This window comes from Triticum dicoccoides, chromosome 7B (genome assembly GCF_002162155.2).
Source record: "Triticum dicoccoides isolate Atlit2015 ecotype Zavitan chromosome 7B, WEW_v2.0, whole genome shotgun sequence".
Classification (NCBI taxonomy): Eukaryota; Viridiplantae; Streptophyta; class Magnoliopsida; order Poales; family Poaceae; genus Triticum; species Triticum dicoccoides.
Window position 1 is genome coordinate 773,471,001 of NC_041393.1, and position 18,550 is coordinate 773,489,550.

An 18,550-nucleotide genomic window follows, 5' to 3' on the forward strand; every position below is an offset into this window, starting at 1 on the left:
AAAGCGGCCCGTTCTGCCGCCATCCTAACGTCTGCGGCTGCCAGATCCGCTTCAGCCTGAGTGATTTGTTCCTTCACCTTAGCAATCTCTGAATTATGCAGGACTTGATCTGCCGGGTTAGCTTCTGCCATGAGCACAGCCAATGCATCAAATAGTTCTGATAAAACTTGAGCCGGCGGGCGCACAGGGCCTCCTGCCCCGGCTGCCATCGCCGCTGTCGAACCGACGACCATCGGCGCTGCGGTCGAAGAGTGAAGTATCGGTTGTGTACCGGCCATGAATATTCCAACCCGGTTGGGCAGATCAAAGGGGCCCGGAATACTCTCATCGTCGGAACAGCCCCCCGATCTGGCCATCTTGCAGCTGGTACAGAGACTCAGTTTCCCCGGTCGACGACTCGTCATCAGAGTAGACAATGGTTTCGCCACCAGATGCTGATCCGCCCTCATAGTCTCCTCCGTGGATGACTCCCACGAAGGCACGCTTGACAGCCGGTTTAGCCAGGGCAGGTTTCTTCTTCGCCCGCTGAGCCGTCTCGACGAGGTCGGTGCAGATGTCCGGCCCAGGCCCTGGCTCACCGATCTTGCCGATGAACACGTGTATGCCACCAAAGGGGACCCGGTACCCGTACTCAATCGAGCCGGCCTCGGGGCCCCAGCCTGCATCGTCGATGTAGAGCTTGCCGCGACGACTCTTGGTCATCCGGCCCACAACATAGCCTTCGAGTCCTTCGAACTTGCCCTCTAAGATCATCAAACCATCGTGCGATAGCCCCACGGTGGGCGCCAACTGTCGTGGAATTGTCACGGCAGATGTCCTCATGAAAGGACTTAGTCGCGGGGCCATCGCACGGGTTAACTTAGAGGGGTTAAAGCGGACGCAAGGACACGAGAGTTATACTAGTTCGGCCCCTTCGATGAAGGTAAAAGCCTACGTCTAGTTTGTGATGGGATTGATGTGATTCCGGCGACTAGGGAGCAATAGCTTCGCCTAAGCCTCGGATTGTTGTTGTCTGTCCCCAAACCGCCGCCGGGTCGTCCCCTTATATACACGGGTTGACGTCCGGCCGGTCTACAGAGTCCCGAGGCCGGCTCATACAAGTGTCCGGCCCGGTCTCTCCTTTCTCTTATCTTACAACACAGGTTACATGGTTATGGCGGTTCCACCATTATGGGCCCTAATTCGCCCCTGGGCTCCGGGCCTCTAAGCTCTACAGCCATCGCCACCTTCTGAGTCTTCGTGGGCTCCAATTATGGCTGAGGGTAAACCGGCCCCTCCAGGGCGGTTTATATTCAGTAGTTACATCCCGAACAGTTTCCATGGTAACATGCATTGGTAATTGATGTGCCCAGAACTTCTTGTAAGTGGACAATATTTCACACATCTTTTCCTGTCATCTGATTTAGCGATTGGACTAATGAAACATCCCATCATATTTCAGGTAGCTGCCGGCCTGTATTCAGAAAGAAGGCTGCTCCATGCCTCCTACGAATTTATAGTAAGTACCCAGATGTTGTGAATATCGATGGCCTGGCCTGTAGTCAAAAAACGTAATTACCTGCTTGTTACTTTCTGTGATTTTTTTATCATAAACGTCTGAATCTCCCGATTTGTAGTATGCAAATGTGATGTCAATTATGAAGCATCTACCTGGGATTTCTTATTCACTTATTACCTGACTTCTTAATATAGGTGTACAAATAATCCTTCTGTTTAACTGATGCTTAGTTTTTTCGCTTATTACAACAGAGGTGATGGATTTTGTACTATTGTATTTTCGGAAATGCGCGTAAACAGTATTGCAATCTGAAGGAGTGATAGAAATGCGCGTACACAGTATTGTACCAAGTCACTAATAGATGGAACATTATTTTCGGTTCATATTTAAGAGTGTTTGATCTGCTATATAGTGCATTTGTTCAGTCTCAAAATTTCAGTGTTACTACTAGCATTTTCTCTGTTTCTTGGTATTACTCACACCATGTCATTGGTGAAAGCCTACTGGAAAGAATAATTAATCAAGGTTGTGCCAAGTTAAACTAAAATGTTCCCCCGCAAAAAAAAAACTAAAATGTTATGTATACAACCAAAACTACATAAAAAAGATCTAGTTATATTCCCTTGAATTATTTATTTAATGCATTTTCATGCGAGGGCTCTTTACAGAAAGAAACTGAGATTCATTTACAAAATCATGTTAATATTTATTGCATATCATTAACTAATGGTTACATAGGGTTGGCTCATTGTCGTGTACCCTTTTTTAAAATACTTACCCTTGTACTCATTTTATTGTGAAGACAATAATCAGGAAGTGGCATGTATAAAATTTGAACATCTGCTCTATCTCAATTCTTTATCTCATTTCATATTGAATTGCAGGCAGAGATAATTATGTACCTTGTATGCAATGAAGGCTAATCACACCCCCCCCCAAAAGAAAGGCAATCAGTAAATGTGAGAATGCATGCTTTTTTTCCAACATATGTTACTGTTCTTCACAATTCCCAGTGTAGTTAATCTAGATGCGAAGGTTGTGGTATGAAAGCATCAGAATAAATTTTAACCATTAGGTTCATTTTGCTTAACTGAAGTATTCTGATGCTCGCGAATATTTGGTCTTTGTAAAGAAGTCTACTCTTAGCATAATAAGATCACCAAGTGGATCATTTAATTGACTAAAATGGTCTTTTCTTCTAGTTGTTTTATTATATGACATGTAGAAAGCAAGTTTATTGACAGAATTACCTTTAATGGATGAAAAGTATGCCTCCAGTATTACTATTTTCATGTTTTGTTAACTATGAACTACATTATATTGTATGGGAGCTGGCTGTTATAACTTATTGTAATTTTTTATCTGTTTTTGATTCTATGCAGTTTTGGAAGTTAGTTCGTGTTACTAGAGATTGAAGATTTTTTAGCAGGAATTACTTGGGTCAGAATAGCTGTCTGGAACTGGTAGTGGTGTAGTGTTCTGGTGGGTTAGTGTTGGAGATTAAAATTAGCTAGCAGTGGATTTTCAATGAAGTCATGTTACTCGATTTTTTACCAAAAAAAGATGCTTATAGATTTTTCTAGATATGCTTGTGATATTTCATATTAAGGTTTGTATTTGAAGCCAGACTGATAGTTGGAAATCTGTATTGTCTTGTGAACAAATGTTAATTTTCTGAATGAATATAATTTGGTGGTCTTTTGTAAATTGTGATGAATTGAGAAAGCAGGCTGGACTAAAAAAGGAGGCTAATGTGTTTGAATGGAATGGAATTGGGCTGGTTAATACATGGCCATGTTTGCCTCCACGTCAGATCCACGTAGGCTACTTGTTGCTTTTAGATATGCAAATCGATGACGTTTTTTTCCGTCACACCCTAGTTTGGGCTTGGCGGGCCTGTGGCAGATCCATGACAGCCAAGAACCGTCATGGAAGGTACGATGTTAAATTATGACGCGATATACATGACGGATTTTAGATCTGTCATGGAGGGACACGCATGACAGTTTTTGGCTGATCCGTGACGGACAAGGATCGTCATGTATTAACAAGTTTCTTGTAGTGTATGGACCCGTAGGTATGTGGTAAACTACTCACAACTCATAGGAGGGGCAAGTATGTTGATGTAGAAGCCCTCCATGGTGGATTTCCCCTTCGGCACAACGTCGGCGACGGCTCCAAGATGGGATCTCGCAGATACAGAAGGTTACGATGGTGGAATTTGTGTTTCGGGTGGCTCCTGGATGTTTTCGGGGTACGTAGGCTTATATAGGAGGAAGAAGTACGTCGGTGGACGCCCGAGGGGCCCACGAGACAGGGGGCGCACCCTATAGGGGGGCGCGCTCTCCTATCTCGTGGAGGCTCCGGCTGCTTCTTGACTTGCACTCCAAGTCCTCTGGATCACGTTCGTTCCAAAAATCACACTCCCGAAGGTTTCATTTCGTTTGGACTGCGTTTGACATTCCTTTTCTTCGAAACACTGAAATAGGAAAAAAAACAGCAATACGGGCTGGGCCTTCGGTAAGTAGGTTAGTCCCAAAAATGATATAAATGTGTAAAATAAAGCACATAAGCATCCAAAACAGGTAATATAATAGCATGGAACAATCAAAAATTATAGATATGTTGGAGACATATCATTGAGCTGGATGGACTGTAAGCCATGCAACTCATCTGAGTTGGGCTCGCTCATGATATTGGCTTTAGACTCCTGCAGATTCTACTTTGCCACCTCGCCTAGGTTGTTCTGAAGATTGGGCTCCATCCTAGGTACCAGCACGGCGCTGATGTCCCATATGTTCATCACATATACAAGCTCGCTCTTCATCAGCATGACCAGCACAAATGACCCCATCATACCAACCTTCGGGTTCTCGGCCACGCCCTGCTCCTCTTCCGTAAAAAAGATTGCTGCTATGTCTTCCTTCGTGTTTAAACGAATGTCGTGAGAATTCCTTCGTGCATCGCCTGGCTGCCGCCAGACGTGGCAGAATTGTCCGTCTCAGAAACTTCTATTCGACCCCTCTTCCATGGCTTTAATAACAAAGTTAATTTCCGGAATGAAATTGTCTTGGGCCTCTTCCATCTCTTCTCAGCCTCTAGGCCGCGACCTTGCCCATCGAACCCACTCTAGCCTAGTTCAACATAGACCCAAAATATTTCCTTATTTGGGTACAACCCCCTTCAAATTATGGTATTGTAACCCAATGTGTGATCCCCAACAACCTTTGTTTGTGTGCGTCTAGCCAACCCTAATCCCATGACTTCAATCGTCAAACTTTTCCTCGTGGATTCTTCATAGCTTTGGTCCATGAGATTGAATCATGGCACAACTCTTGAGTCTGACGCAGCTTCGGGCCAAATGCTACCTTCCAGTCATTCTGGCAAAGAATCCCCCTTTCGTGTTATGCCAATATTTGTGCATCATGCCAAACACTTTTTTAAGTTTTTGGTTCTTCCCTCAAAACGTTGGTGATTGTGTCAAATAGGGTGTCTTGATCAACATGGCTTCCAGTCATCGCAACACTTTGTAAGGGCTTCATAAAGAATGTACCATCATTTTTTAAAGTGCAAGCAGGCTTTTGTTGTGCAAAGTACATAGTCGGTTCCTCATGAGCTTGCCTTGCAGTCCAGAATAACCATCTCCGATGAGATGCTAAGCAGGAGGCCCTAGGGATGCTTAGTTATGAACATCTATAGTTGATCAAGCACCTCTTTGTTGGTGAAATACTAATAGAGCCCATCAGACGACAACACAAGGAAGTTGTCATTGGGACTGATGCGGTGGTGTCACGGTGTTGAGGCGCAACTGATATAGGAGAATCGCCTATGTAATCAATCTTGAAGGACACTAACAACCTACTATTCCACTTTGGCTGCCAAGTAAAAAATGCACATCCCATGAATTATCAGTTGTGCAAATTAACATTTAGAAACTTTGATGAAATCCATATAACATACTCAAGGTACATTTAACAAATTGTATTCCTGAATATCAATGGCATATCATATTTGCATCATGTGATGCATCAATTGCAAGTCACATTCACAACTTTTAGGTTGTTCATCAACATGCATGGCATGAAAAACACTATTGAGCTAATGTTGGACAACCACTAATCTAGCATGTGAATGAGTTGAAGGGCCTAAATATGAGGTGAATTTTTTTCTTTGTAATTAATTGGAAACAACGTGTTCTACTCCTTGAGTGCTAGACTGATAGCACGTTTTGCAGAATAAGTGTACTTTTCTATGCATCATAGAATATATTATTTAGCAATTTTGTAATGTCATATATAACAGTCTAGCGGAAACATGACACTAACAATGGACGGGGATGTGCTTGACCATGCATTCTGAAGTAGAAAACATGACAGTCGCTAATATGTGTGTACCTCCTTGTGGTAGCCAACCCCGAATGCTCTGGTGACATAGAGTTTCCCCTTCACCCTTATGTTGATCATAGTGTTGTGATCATCGAGATGTTTGGTCCTGATCCTATTTACCTCATGTACCACCTAGGTTCCAAGAACAACAATTTAATAATGATCAAAACACAAATTAAGGAATAACATGAAGGATGATGCAATTAAGAGGTCAGGTACATGCACAACGGAGGTATTGTAGTCATCGTTGAGCTGGATGGCCATCTATGACATGTGAATTGGGCTCGCGCATGATCTCGTCCTTGGACTGCTGTAGATTCTGCATTGTTGCCTTGCCGAGGATGTTCATAAGACTGAGCTCCCACCTCATTGCTAGCATGGCGCAGTTATCACCGACGTTCATTAGAGAGAGGGCCTCACCCTTAATCAGCATCACTAGCACACATGACCCCATCGTCCCAACCTACGGGTTCCGCGCCCTGCTCCACTGCCTCAGAAAATGTCTCCTTTGTATCCCTCAGTGGTTGATCCAATGTCGTGAAGACTTTTTCGTGCATCGAAAGGCCGCCCCAGATGAGGCTAAATTGTTTGTCTCTGGAAGTTTTGTTCTACCCCTCTTGAAGGAAGGCCCCTCCCAACGAAGGTTTTGAACCCATCATGTCATCCCCAGCAGATCTCTTTCTCTCTCGCGCTCTCTCTCTCTCTCTCTCTCTCTCTCTCTCTCTCTCTCCCCCTCTCTCTCTATATATATATATATATATGTGTGTGTGTGTGTGTGTGTGTTATTCTCTCTCTCTCCATCTCTCTCTCTCCCTCTCTCTCTTTCGTGCATCGAATATCTCTCCGTCCATTATTCGTAGCCATTGTCCATGGGATCGAACTGTGGCACAACTCTCAAGAGTCTGACCCAGCATCAGGCCAATTTCTACCTTGATGTCGATTTGGCAAAGTATCCTCCTAATGTATTGTGCCAAAAACATTATTTTTCGGTTTCTTGTGTAGCAGTCAACGGTGGTGATTGTATCGGACAAGTCATTTGATGTCTTGTGAAACCCTCAAGCTATGCATCATTGATGTGTTGATCAACGAGGCTTCCAATTCTCACAACAATTTGTCGAAGCTAGGTCAGGAAAAAGTGCTAAGTACATTTAAAAAAAGTGGAATGTACCAAAATTTTACATGGTACAAAATGGTACGTACACAAAAGCATTTTGCTAAACAAACATGTACAAACAAAAGCAAGTATAATGCCATATGAAAAACAGTGATGTTACAAGATAAAAAAGTAAAACCAACGTCATGATGTTTAATGAGTACTTTCATGCTAGACGGCTCTTTGGATATAATTAATCCCATGGCTCGCTAATTCTATAAATACCCATGCATATATTTTAATCCGTGCGCCAGGCATCAGGTAAAATTTAATACCGATAACTTCCAATCTCTGAATTTTTTCGCTTTGTTCTCCTGGAAACAAGAAATAGAAAAAAAGTACTTATGGCCCGTGCAAAGCTCATATGGCTAATGAAATTTCCATTTTTCCTCAGTGTCCTTCTGGAAGAATAGCAACTAGAACAAGGACATGGAATAGCGTGGAGACTCGCGACTCACGTGAGGCACTGAGGAAAATCAGGCCCGACCAAGCAACCTGCGGAGCTATATCATCATAGCCTTTTCGGCTACTGCTAAATCATCGGCACCTTTGAGGTCGTCCTATTAGCATCTTCTGCCTTAGAGGTGGCACACATCACTTTGGTCTTCTGGCTATGTGTGTATCCTTTGGTCAGAGATCCCTGCTCAACAACCTCCTCACCAAATGCACTGTGTCCGTGTGTATCAACAACTGTGTGGGCCATGTGTTTCTTCTCCATACACCACCACATGTGGTGCAAGAATCATGGGCGAGGTAGGAAGGGGGTTGAGGGAGTTCCGGACTAGGGGGTGTCCGCATAGCCGAACTATCATCATCGGCCGGACTCCAAGACTATGAAGATACAAGATTGACGACTCCGTCCCGTGTCCGGATGGGACTTTCCTTGGCGTGGAAGGCAAGCTTGGCGATACGGATATGTAGATTTCCTACCATTGTAACCGACTCTGTGTAACCCTAGCCCTCTCCGGTGTCTATATAAACCGGATGGCTTTAGTCCGTAGGATGAACAACAATCATACCATAGGCTAGCATCTAGGGTTTAGCCTCCTTGATCTCGTGGTAGATCTACTCTTGTAACACACATCATCAATATTAATCAAGCAGGACGTAGGGTTTTACCTCCATCAAGAGGGCCCGAACCTGGGTAAAACATCGTGTCCCTTGTCTCCTGTTACCATCCGCCTAGATGCATAGTTCGGGACCCCCTACACGAGATCCGCCAGTTTTGACACCGACATTGGTGCTTTCATTGAGAGTTCCTCTGTGTCGTTACCGATAGGCTCGAGAGCTTCTTCAACCATCATCAACGACGCAGTCCAGGGTGAGACCTTTCTCCCCAGACAGATCTTCGTATTCGGCGGCTTTGCACTGCGGGCCAATTCACTTGGCCATCTGGAGCAGATCGAAAGCTACGCCCCTGGCCATTAGGTCAGATTTGGAAGTTTAAACTTCACGGCTGACATCCGTGGGGACTTGATCCTCGATGGATTCGAGCCACAGCCGAGCGTGCCGCACTGTCATGATAGGCATGATTTAGCTCTGCTGCTGGACAATACCCTGGAGGCCGCACTCGAGCCCGCTCCGATCTTCGATCCGGAGCCGGCTGCGCAGATCGAGGACGGATGGCTAGACATCGCCTCGGGGGCTGCAACCTCTACGGCGGTAGAGCCGAACACTAATCTTGTCCCTCACATAGCTCATGACTTCGAGGTGTCAGACTCCTTGCCGGACTCCTAACCTTCCGCGCCCTCACCAATTGAATGCGGTTGGGCGCCGATCATAGAGTTTACTGCCTCGAACATCTCTCAACACTCACCTTTCGGTGACATCTTGAGTTCACTAAAGTGCCTCTCGTTATCAGGAGAGCCCTGGCCGGATTGCGGGCAGGACGGTTGGGATGCGGATGACGAAGAAATTCAAAGCCCACCCACCACCCAATTAATAGCCACTGTCGACGATCTAACCGACATGCTAAACTATGACTCCGAAGACATCGACGGTATGGACGACGATGCCGGAGACGACCAAGAACCAGCGCCTACCGGGCAAGGGAAAGCCACCCCAACTCACGACGTATACATGGTGGATACACCAAAAGGAAGCAATAATGAGGAACAACGGGAAGTGGCGAAGGATAACTCCCCCAACAAACATCCAAAACGGCGACGCAAGCGCCGCCCGAAGACCGGCCTCGATAAAAACGGCACCCATACGGGCCCGGCCTTAGAGCAGGGCAAAGCAGTGGACGACGCACATGCCACCAAGCAGCCATCCAAACATGATGAACTGGACAGGCGACCCATCCCCGGCGAAGACGATCTCACATCACCAGAGCATACGAATCTTCATAAAAGGCTCGTTGCCACTGCAAGAAGTTTGAAGAAGCAAAAGCGGAAGCTCAAAACACCGGAGGACGCACTCAGAATGAGATGGAGCAAAGTACTCAACAACGCAGATAAACATGGCGCTAGTCACCAGACAAAGAGCTACCCGAAGCGCAAGATGTTGCCCGAATTCGACGAGGAGGCCTTAGAGCCCCCGCAGTCAAAAAAGAAAGAAGCCGCCTGGCCGGATAGACGACGAGATGACAGGCCAAGAGCAACAAGGGGCGCCGCACATAAATCGGCACACGATCTGCATAAAGATCCTCGGAAAAAGGATGATGGGCCAAAAAAGAAGACTCCAGGAAGCAACATAACCCGCAGCGCATTTGAAGACAACGGCACACCCAAATACAGGGGCGCCGCACACCCACTATGTTTCACCGACGAGGTACTGGATCATGAATTTCTAGCGGGATTCAAACCCGTAAACATAGAGGCATATGACGGAATGACAGACCCCGGAGTCTGGATTGAGGATTATATCCTACACATACATATGGCGAGAGGAGACGATTTCCATGCCATAAAATACCTACGCCTCAAGCTCAAAGGGCCAGCTCGGCATTGGCTTAAAAGCCTCCCAGAAAATACCATTGGAAGTTGGGAAGAGCTTGAAGATGCGTTTCGAGCAAATTTTCAAGGGACTTATGTCCGCCCTCCGGATGCAGACGATTTATGTCACATAGCTCAACAGCCCGGAGAGTCGGCACGCAAATTCTGGAATAGGTTCCTCACTAAAAAGAACCAAATAGTCGACTGTCCGAACGCTGAAGCCTTAGCAGCCTTTAAACACAACGTCCGAGACGAATGGCTCGCCGGACACCTCGGCCAGGAAAAACCAAGAACAATGGCCACACTAACAATCCTCATGACCCGCTTTTGCGTGGGGGAAGACAGCTGGCTGGCCAGATGCAGCACCAGCAACCCGAGTACATCCAAAGTCAGGGATGGAAATGGGAAATCTCGACGCTGAAAGGACCAGTGCCGGAACAAGGAAAATGGCCTAAATAGTACGGCGGTCAACGCCGGATTCAAAAGCTCTCGGCCGAGTAACAAAACACTGCCCCTCAAGGACAACAACGACGAGCTATCCAACCTAAATAAGATTCTGGACAGGCTATGTCAAATACACGGTACCTCCGGAAAAGCCTGCAAACCATACCCACAGAGATTGTTGGGTCTTCAAGCAGTCCGGCCGACTTAGTGCCGAACACAAGGGGCTCGACACACCAAACGGAAGTGACGAACCCCAAAAGCAGCACTCCGGACAACAGAAGACTTTCCCACTAGAAGTCAAAACAGTAAACTCACTTCATGTGATAACACGAAAACAGAGTGCGGCACCTGCCATACCAGGAGACCGTCCGTAGAATGGGGATAGACCTTCGACATAACAGCACTTCCTTTAAAGGAGTGATGCCAGGCCTTTAAGCCAATCATACGGGCTCTGTACCACTAGAGGTTGTGTTCGGTTCATCCAACAACCTCCGTCGCGAAAGGCCCATTCTCCGCAGCACCCCATTTCACAGTGGCCATAAAGCACTGCTGGGGCACAAACCTTTCGCCCGCTTTAGCGCCATACCACACTACACGTCTCTTATACTTGCAATGCCCGGACCACGCGGCATAATCTCATTAAAGAGTAACTACGAGTGTCCCTCGACCACAGAGAGCGTGGGGCTGCCTTGACAGCCACTCCGACCTTGCAGGTCAAGGCCCCTAAACACAGGTCATTCAGACCCCGGACACGGTTAGGCGAGTCCGGCTTAACTAAACAAGGGGCTTCCCAGCCGCATATCCCCTTTACAAGGGGCTGCGAGTATAAATGATGAGAGCCAATAAAGCTCAACTTTCTTCATCTTCCAAATTATACTTTATTTCATACAATTTTTTGCACGATATTTCTTAGAAACTAAGTCCTTCTCTTTTACAGATGAAGCATGTGCTACACCCGTCCAGGATACAGCACAACGGAGACACAGGCGCAGACGTGCAGCAGGGACCCGTTGCAAGGATTCTTTTTAGATTAAGACTCTGCGTAAACCTTTCTCACTGTATCTTGTTGATACACATCCCCCAGTTTCCCACCATAGCCGAGGAGGAGGCTGCTGTTTTGGCATCGGCCGCGCAAGAAGTTCCCGCCCGCACCTGGACACTAGGGGCTTAGGGCATTGTTCTGCCCGATATCATAAAGGCCGAACACCTCAGGGAGTATTCGGCGTCTCGAGTTTGGCCTTATATGCATCAGCTCCGGATCATGTCTTTGGTCAAATGTTGGGTTTGCCCGGCTCCTGTGTTTTGCTGCCTTACGTTCCGTATCATCGGCTAACGCGGCACCAGGAGAACTACTGTGATTGTGCCCCGGTTCGGCCGGGCGAGCACCTCAGTAGAGAAAGCCGAAAACTGACTGTCATGATATAGCGAGAGACTGGTTAACCACTCGATCGACCATTGAAATGTTTAGAATTCCTCCGCTTTGACGAAGGACCACTTCCCGGTCAGGCACATACGCGCCCCGAAGTTCGAAGAGGAGCGGTGCCGCTAGGGGCTATATAGTAGCCCCACATTCGAGCTCCTATGGCTAAGTGAAAGTGATAAAGCATTATAGTCCGGTTGCCTAGTTTGCTACGCTATCACCTCCCTAAAAGGACCAAGACGTTGGATTAAGTGTGAAAAAGCGCTTTTTTTTATTTTGCAAACACCCCCGCACCATGTGCGTGGGGGCTGACACCAAAGGCTGCAACTTTCAGGTTATTCATACATATACGGCCGCACAGGAGATAGTTCAATACTTGAGCACACAAGTATAAAAAGTTATTGCATTATAAACATGATCTCAGAAATCATACATGTCATTCAAACATAACAACTTTCGAGCATTGTGCCTCTATTATACGAGCGCCCTGTAGTACTTCCTCAAAATAGTGCTCGGTGGGGAATCGGCTTTTGTCCGAACCCCGGGATGCAACAGCGGTGGCATCCATCTCCGCCCAGTATGTCTTACCACGGGCGAGAGCCATCCGTGCACCTTCTATGCATGCCGACCGCTTCATCGCCCCAATACGCAGCACCGCCCCAAGGAATTGCTGCAACAAGCCAAAATAACTCTTCGGCTTGGGCCTTTTTGGCCACAGATGAGCGACCACATCCGTCATGGCAAGTCCGGACAATCTATTCAGCTTCGCCCACTCAACCAGCCGATCACTCAACGGAAGTGGACGCTCCGGACTATGGAATTGAGACCAGAAAAGCTCTTCCATTTCATGATCCTCCTGGCTTCGAAAGTGCACGACTGCGTCCGCCGCACTCGCCGCCATGTCCAGATAAGGATCCTCTGCACCGTACAATCGGCCCAGCTGAGCATACTTCGGATTTGTGAACTTCCTACGCAGCATAAAGGGCTTTCTAGCCACAATGTCTCCGACCTGATGAAGTTCCTCCTTCATAGCCCGCATCGCACTACGGGCATCCTTGGCTTCGGCGTCGGCCTTCTTCAGGTCCTCTTGCTCCGCTCAGCGTTCTCCTTCAAGAACCTCCAGGCGGTCGGTAGCAACTTTTAATTTCGTGGCCATTCCAGCCATCTCCTCCCTGCTTCGGCAGTGAGCAACCCTCTCGGCTTCTAGCTCTTCCGCTGCCTTCGAGGCAGCCGCCTCGCTTTTTCTGGCTTGCTCCTTGGCCCGAGCAAGTTCTGCTCGAAGGCCTTCCATAGCAGCAGCACTATCTGCATCAGGCATACAAATTGTAAGGAATGGGCATCAGCTCCCTTACTAGGCGACCATAGAGCAACCATGCACCTTGTGACTCATCGAGTCATTTATTGACCAGCGAGATGTCTGCATCTGCAACGTCGAGTTACCTCTTAAGCTCGGCAACTCCATCAGTCCGGCTGGCCACCGAACGTTTCGCCACCTGCATAGGAAAGGCGACATTACATAACTGAGATTATGATCCTCGGCACGCTGCCGCTTTCGACAGCATACCAAGTCTCAGGGGCTACTATATATACAGGCCGCACTTTATGTGCAAAAACTGTCAAAAGGTATATCATTTTTTTCGTACCTCAAATCCCGTCAGCAAACTTCCGACGGCCTCACACAACCCGCTTTCAGCGAACGAGATCCTCTCAATCACCATACTCATTAATGCGCGGTGATCTTCTGAGATGGATGCCGTCTCAAGAAAATCCTGCAGCTCCACCGGCCGTACTCCAATGGGTGCCGAACTCTCTGGCCCCGCCGGACTCGGGGAGACCCTCCGCGACGACACCTCAGGGTCGTCCGCCCCGCACGATGGGGCGGCAGATGGAGGCGTTTCGCTCCCCATCATATCCGGACGAAGGTCTCCCGAAGATGAGCTATGCTGAGATGGGCTGAGATCCGAACTACAAGGTGAAAACTTCGGTTACCCTTAGAAATTAAACAGGGATGTTCATTGTTACAAAATTCCCCCTTTTTTACTTACAGCTCACTAGAGGGCTGATTCCTCCGAGGAGACAGTTCGGCGGGGCTCTTCCCGGCACGGGACCTTCCGGTACAGATTTCTTTCCCCGCTTTGAGGCCTTGGCCTCCGGGTCTTCGGAAGCGGTCCTCTTCTCACCTTGGAAGGAGGGACTCTCGATTCCTCCTTTACTGAAAGCCTCCGTGGCTAGGGTGATAGATCCCTTGTGTCCTCCTTCGCCCTCCTCCGGAGGTGCAACCTCTAACATTTCGATTAACACAGGATCCTGCGTGGTCTCAGGGAGGGGGGCCGGACACCGTATCAGTTTTGCTTGCGCTATCCACTCCTGTCCAAGGGATAGCTGGTTAAAAGGCAAGCCCACAGTAAATAAATGGACGATGTGTCCGGACATAGGGCTACTTACTTGAGTATCCGGGCGATTGCAGCTTAGGCCAGCATCCTCGGTCAATTCCGGACGCATCTCTTGAGATCCGAAGAACAGTTTGTACATCTCCATGGGTGTCAAACCCATGAAGTGTTGCAGAGCTCGTGGCCCCTCCGGATTAAATTCCCATAGGCGGAGGGGGCGACGTTTGCAGGGCAGTAGGCGCCGGATCAGCATAACCTGCGCTACTGCAACCAGATTGATCTCCCTTTCTTGGAGGCCTCGAATCCGGTCCTACAAAAGGGGTACGTCTTTGGGCGGCCCCCAGTCACGCCCCTTGTTGACGCATGACGTCAACTGTTGTGGAGGGCCCGAGCGGAAGACGGGCGGCGGCCTCTGCCTGCTGCCCCTGGGAGCGGTGATATAGAACCACTCCTGTTGCCACACGCCGAGCTCCTCTTGAAAAGAGCCCTCGGGCCATGGAGCATCGGCCCTCTTGCTTATAGTCGCCCCTCCGCACTCTGCCTGACGCCCCTCGATCATCTTCGGCTCCACATTGAAGGTTTTGAGCCATAAGCCGAAGTGAGGGGTAGTGCGGAGGAAATCCTCGCAAACGACAATGAACGATGAGATGTGGAGGATGGACTCCAGAGCCAAGTCATGGAATTCCAACCCATAGTAAAACATGAGCCCCCTCATGAAGGGGTCCATCGGGAAGCCTAAGCCCCTACGGAGGTGAGACACGAACACAACGCTCTCGCCGGGCTCGGGAGTAGGAATAACTTGCCCTCGGGCAGGCAGCCTATGCGAAATCTCGTAGGTTAAGTACTTGGCCTCTCTTAGCTTTAACACGTCCTCTTCCGTGATGGAGGAGGGCATCCACCGGCCTCGTAGGTCGGGGCCGGACATTGTCTAAGATCGAAGGTACCCGGATACGGATCCTTGGGTGTTGGAACTCGGGGCGAGGGGCGGATTCGATAGAGGATTGAAGGAAAAGAACGGGCCTTGGTCTCATTATAAAGAGGGAGAATACCAAGAGCCGTCCCCGTGACCGTTTGGAACCCGCCTTCGATGGAGGGGGTGTGGTAACGGGCGCGGTTGGGTTACCCACGTCCATATTGATGGGAATCCCGGAATAAGGGGAACACGATCTCTGCTTCGACAAGACGTGCCAAGGAAACCGCCTCGCTAAACGCGCTGAGGTGATACAATAAAAACAATTCGAGTAAAAGCTTGGTAGTGGTGTGACGTCACGCCACAAGATACGTCAGCAGATTGAACTTGTGTAATATTATTCTCTCTACGGTGGTACGTGGAATTTATTTTTGTAGAGCCGGACACTATCCTGGTGTTCACAATCTTCTATAAATTATTCGGAGGAAGAACCCTCCTTGCAATGCCGAAGACAACATGTGCGCCGGACTCGTCGTCATTGAAGCCTGGATCAGGGGCTACTGAGGGAGTTCCGGACTAGGGGGTGTCCGGATAGCCGAACTATCATCATCGGCCGGACTCCAAGACTATGAAGATACAAGATTGAAGACTTCGTCCCGTGTCCGGATGGGACTTTCCTTGGCGTGGAAGGCAAGCTTGGCGATACGGATATATAGATTTCCTACCATTGTAACCGACTCTGTGTAACCCTAGCCCTCTCCGGTGTCTATATAAACCGGATGGCTTTAGTCCGTAGGACGAACAACAATCATACCATAGGCTAGCTTCTAGGGTTTAGCCTCCTTGATCTCGTGGTAGATCTACTCTTGTAACACACATCATCAATATTAATCAAGAAGGACGTAGGGTTTTACCTCCATCAAGAGGGCCCGAACCTGGGTAAAACATCGTGTCCCTTGTCTCCTGTTACCATCTGCCTAGACGCACAGTTCGGGACCCCCTACCCGAGATCCGCCGGTTTTCACAACGACAGGGGTGATGTTTTACTATAGTTATTTATGCAGCCACGCACCATTGACCATTTCACGTTCGATTCAACGCAGTCATGCTCCATGGCAGGAATCAGGGTCAACCATTTGTTTTTGTAGCATCTTGCATGGTAGCAATCGGCTGTGGTTATACTGTTCCTGGCTAGCACAATCTGGGTTGCTTGTGAAATTCCAATGGTTCCTCAGTGCTAGGAGCATTGGGTCATGCCCAGAGCATAGCATTGGCTACAAGTTCATTGCTTTTGAAGTTAATTGTCCAGCCCTTGACGTTGTTAAATGTGTCAGATCAGTCCTTTGAAGAGTTTCTCGATGTTTTAATCAACGTGCCTTCTAATATTCACAACATTTTTTTCAGGGTTAGGTAATAAAGTTGTAAGTACATTTTTTAACAAAAAATGAGTTACATAAATGTAACACACTAAAGAGTGGTACATACAGATAATAAACTCACAAATAAAAATTGTAAGTAGATATAAATGGGAGTTGCATGTCATCTAAAATACCAATGTTACAAAGCAAAGAGTACATACCACAATTATGATTTTTAATGCGTTCTGTTATGGTATTTTTATAAATGAACCAAAATTCTCCTTCGCAAAACTTTATGTTTACTTAATGCTATTCTGGTTCGGTAACATTTGACCCTTTTATGTGTAACTTGAGTATTTGACATTTTAAACTCCTACAGGTTGTGCACACTGATTAACCTAATCTATTCGATGCACAACTCAAACTACTCTTGCATCTCGCCACAATGCTAAATCCATTGGTTTTACTAGCAAACAGTGTTCCTGTTTAAAGTGTCATGCAAGTTAGTACAGACTTGTTTTGTGGCAACGCGAGGGTATCATCTCTAGTTACATAATTAGTCACAGACTACTTTAATGACATTCGCTAGCCATGGAATTTTATGTGAATATCAGTTTGTCAGACCCGTGGTACATCTACACCTGTGGTACATCTAGTAGATAAATTGTTTGTTGCTATCTTTCACAAGGAGCCTGGGAACTTGATGATTACTCCATAGTGATTTTTCTTTTGGGTAAGATGTTATTTCAGATTTGAGAAGTATCAGTCAATTCAGATTTGAATTGTGTCGAGGCTGCTAATTTGGCTGCTGCTGATTGGCTGCCTCATGGTGCAATTGGAGCTGAACGGTATTTTATATAATGTAAGGCGCCTATTTTGTACCATGAAGAGCTTTTGTATGTGGTCAAGAAGGTTAGATAATACCTATTACTTCGAAGCAATATCCTGTGAAGAAAATATATGTGGAAACATAAACCTAGCTGTTATATGACCATCCTGACTTCCTTTACACAGATATTCAAAGAAGAGCATTCTTTGTTGTTTATCTGCCATAAAATATTTCCGTAGCTTCTCATATTTCCTTTTGTGTCAGAACAATATCCAAGAAAACTTACAATATTCTTTTGCTTCACCTTCATGAGACACTTTTGGTAAGGTCTTAGTTGGATGTGGCAAGTCATGATAAGTAAATAATGGGTGGTAATACCAATGAAGGAAATACATATCATGTTTGACTGAAAAGTGGATAAACCACATGAATCATGAATGAACACCTCACTTAAGAGGATGAGCAATATCCTCTGAAGAAAATATATGTGGAAACATAAACCTAGCTATTATATGGCTATTACATTGATGCAATATCCTGTAAAGGGCATGGCAGGTGAACAACAGGTGTAGATGTACCACAAGTGTAGATGTACAATAGGTGTAGATCTACCACATGTGTCATGAGTTGTGCATCCTTGTGAAAGATAGCAACAAACACATCGATCTCCGCTATCACTTCATACATGACCGCGTCGAGAACACAGTGATCGTGGAGTTCACCAGGACTGGTGAGCAGAAGGCGGACATCCTAACCAAGTCACTTGGTGGCGTCCTGTTCAAGGAACTGCGTGACAAAGTTGTGCTCATGGACGTCAAGTATCTTCGACAAGGTTGAGGTGGAGAATGTTGAGTCAAGCATGTCTTCAGTTGCATGCATGCGGCACCAATGGAAATAGTTTCCTTGGCGTGTAAGGACCAAGTAGTTTCCTAGTAGTTGCAAGGAACTTGAATAGAAATAGACTAGAGCAGTACATGCAAGTACGTGGTAGTTTCCTAGTGCAAATAGGAAGGTGTTGCGTACTTACCTGGTGCTTGTCACACAAGTGTCATTCCCAACTCCTTTAAAAGGACCCCAAGTCCCTCATATGTAAATCAACTCAAGTCATTTTCAGCTTCAGTACAAGGTAGTAGAAGTTAGCTCCACTCTTACTCGTGCATCTGTGTGTGAAGCTTCCAGTTCGTGTCCTCCTCTCCTAGTATAGCTAGCTTGCACTGGCTATAGTTT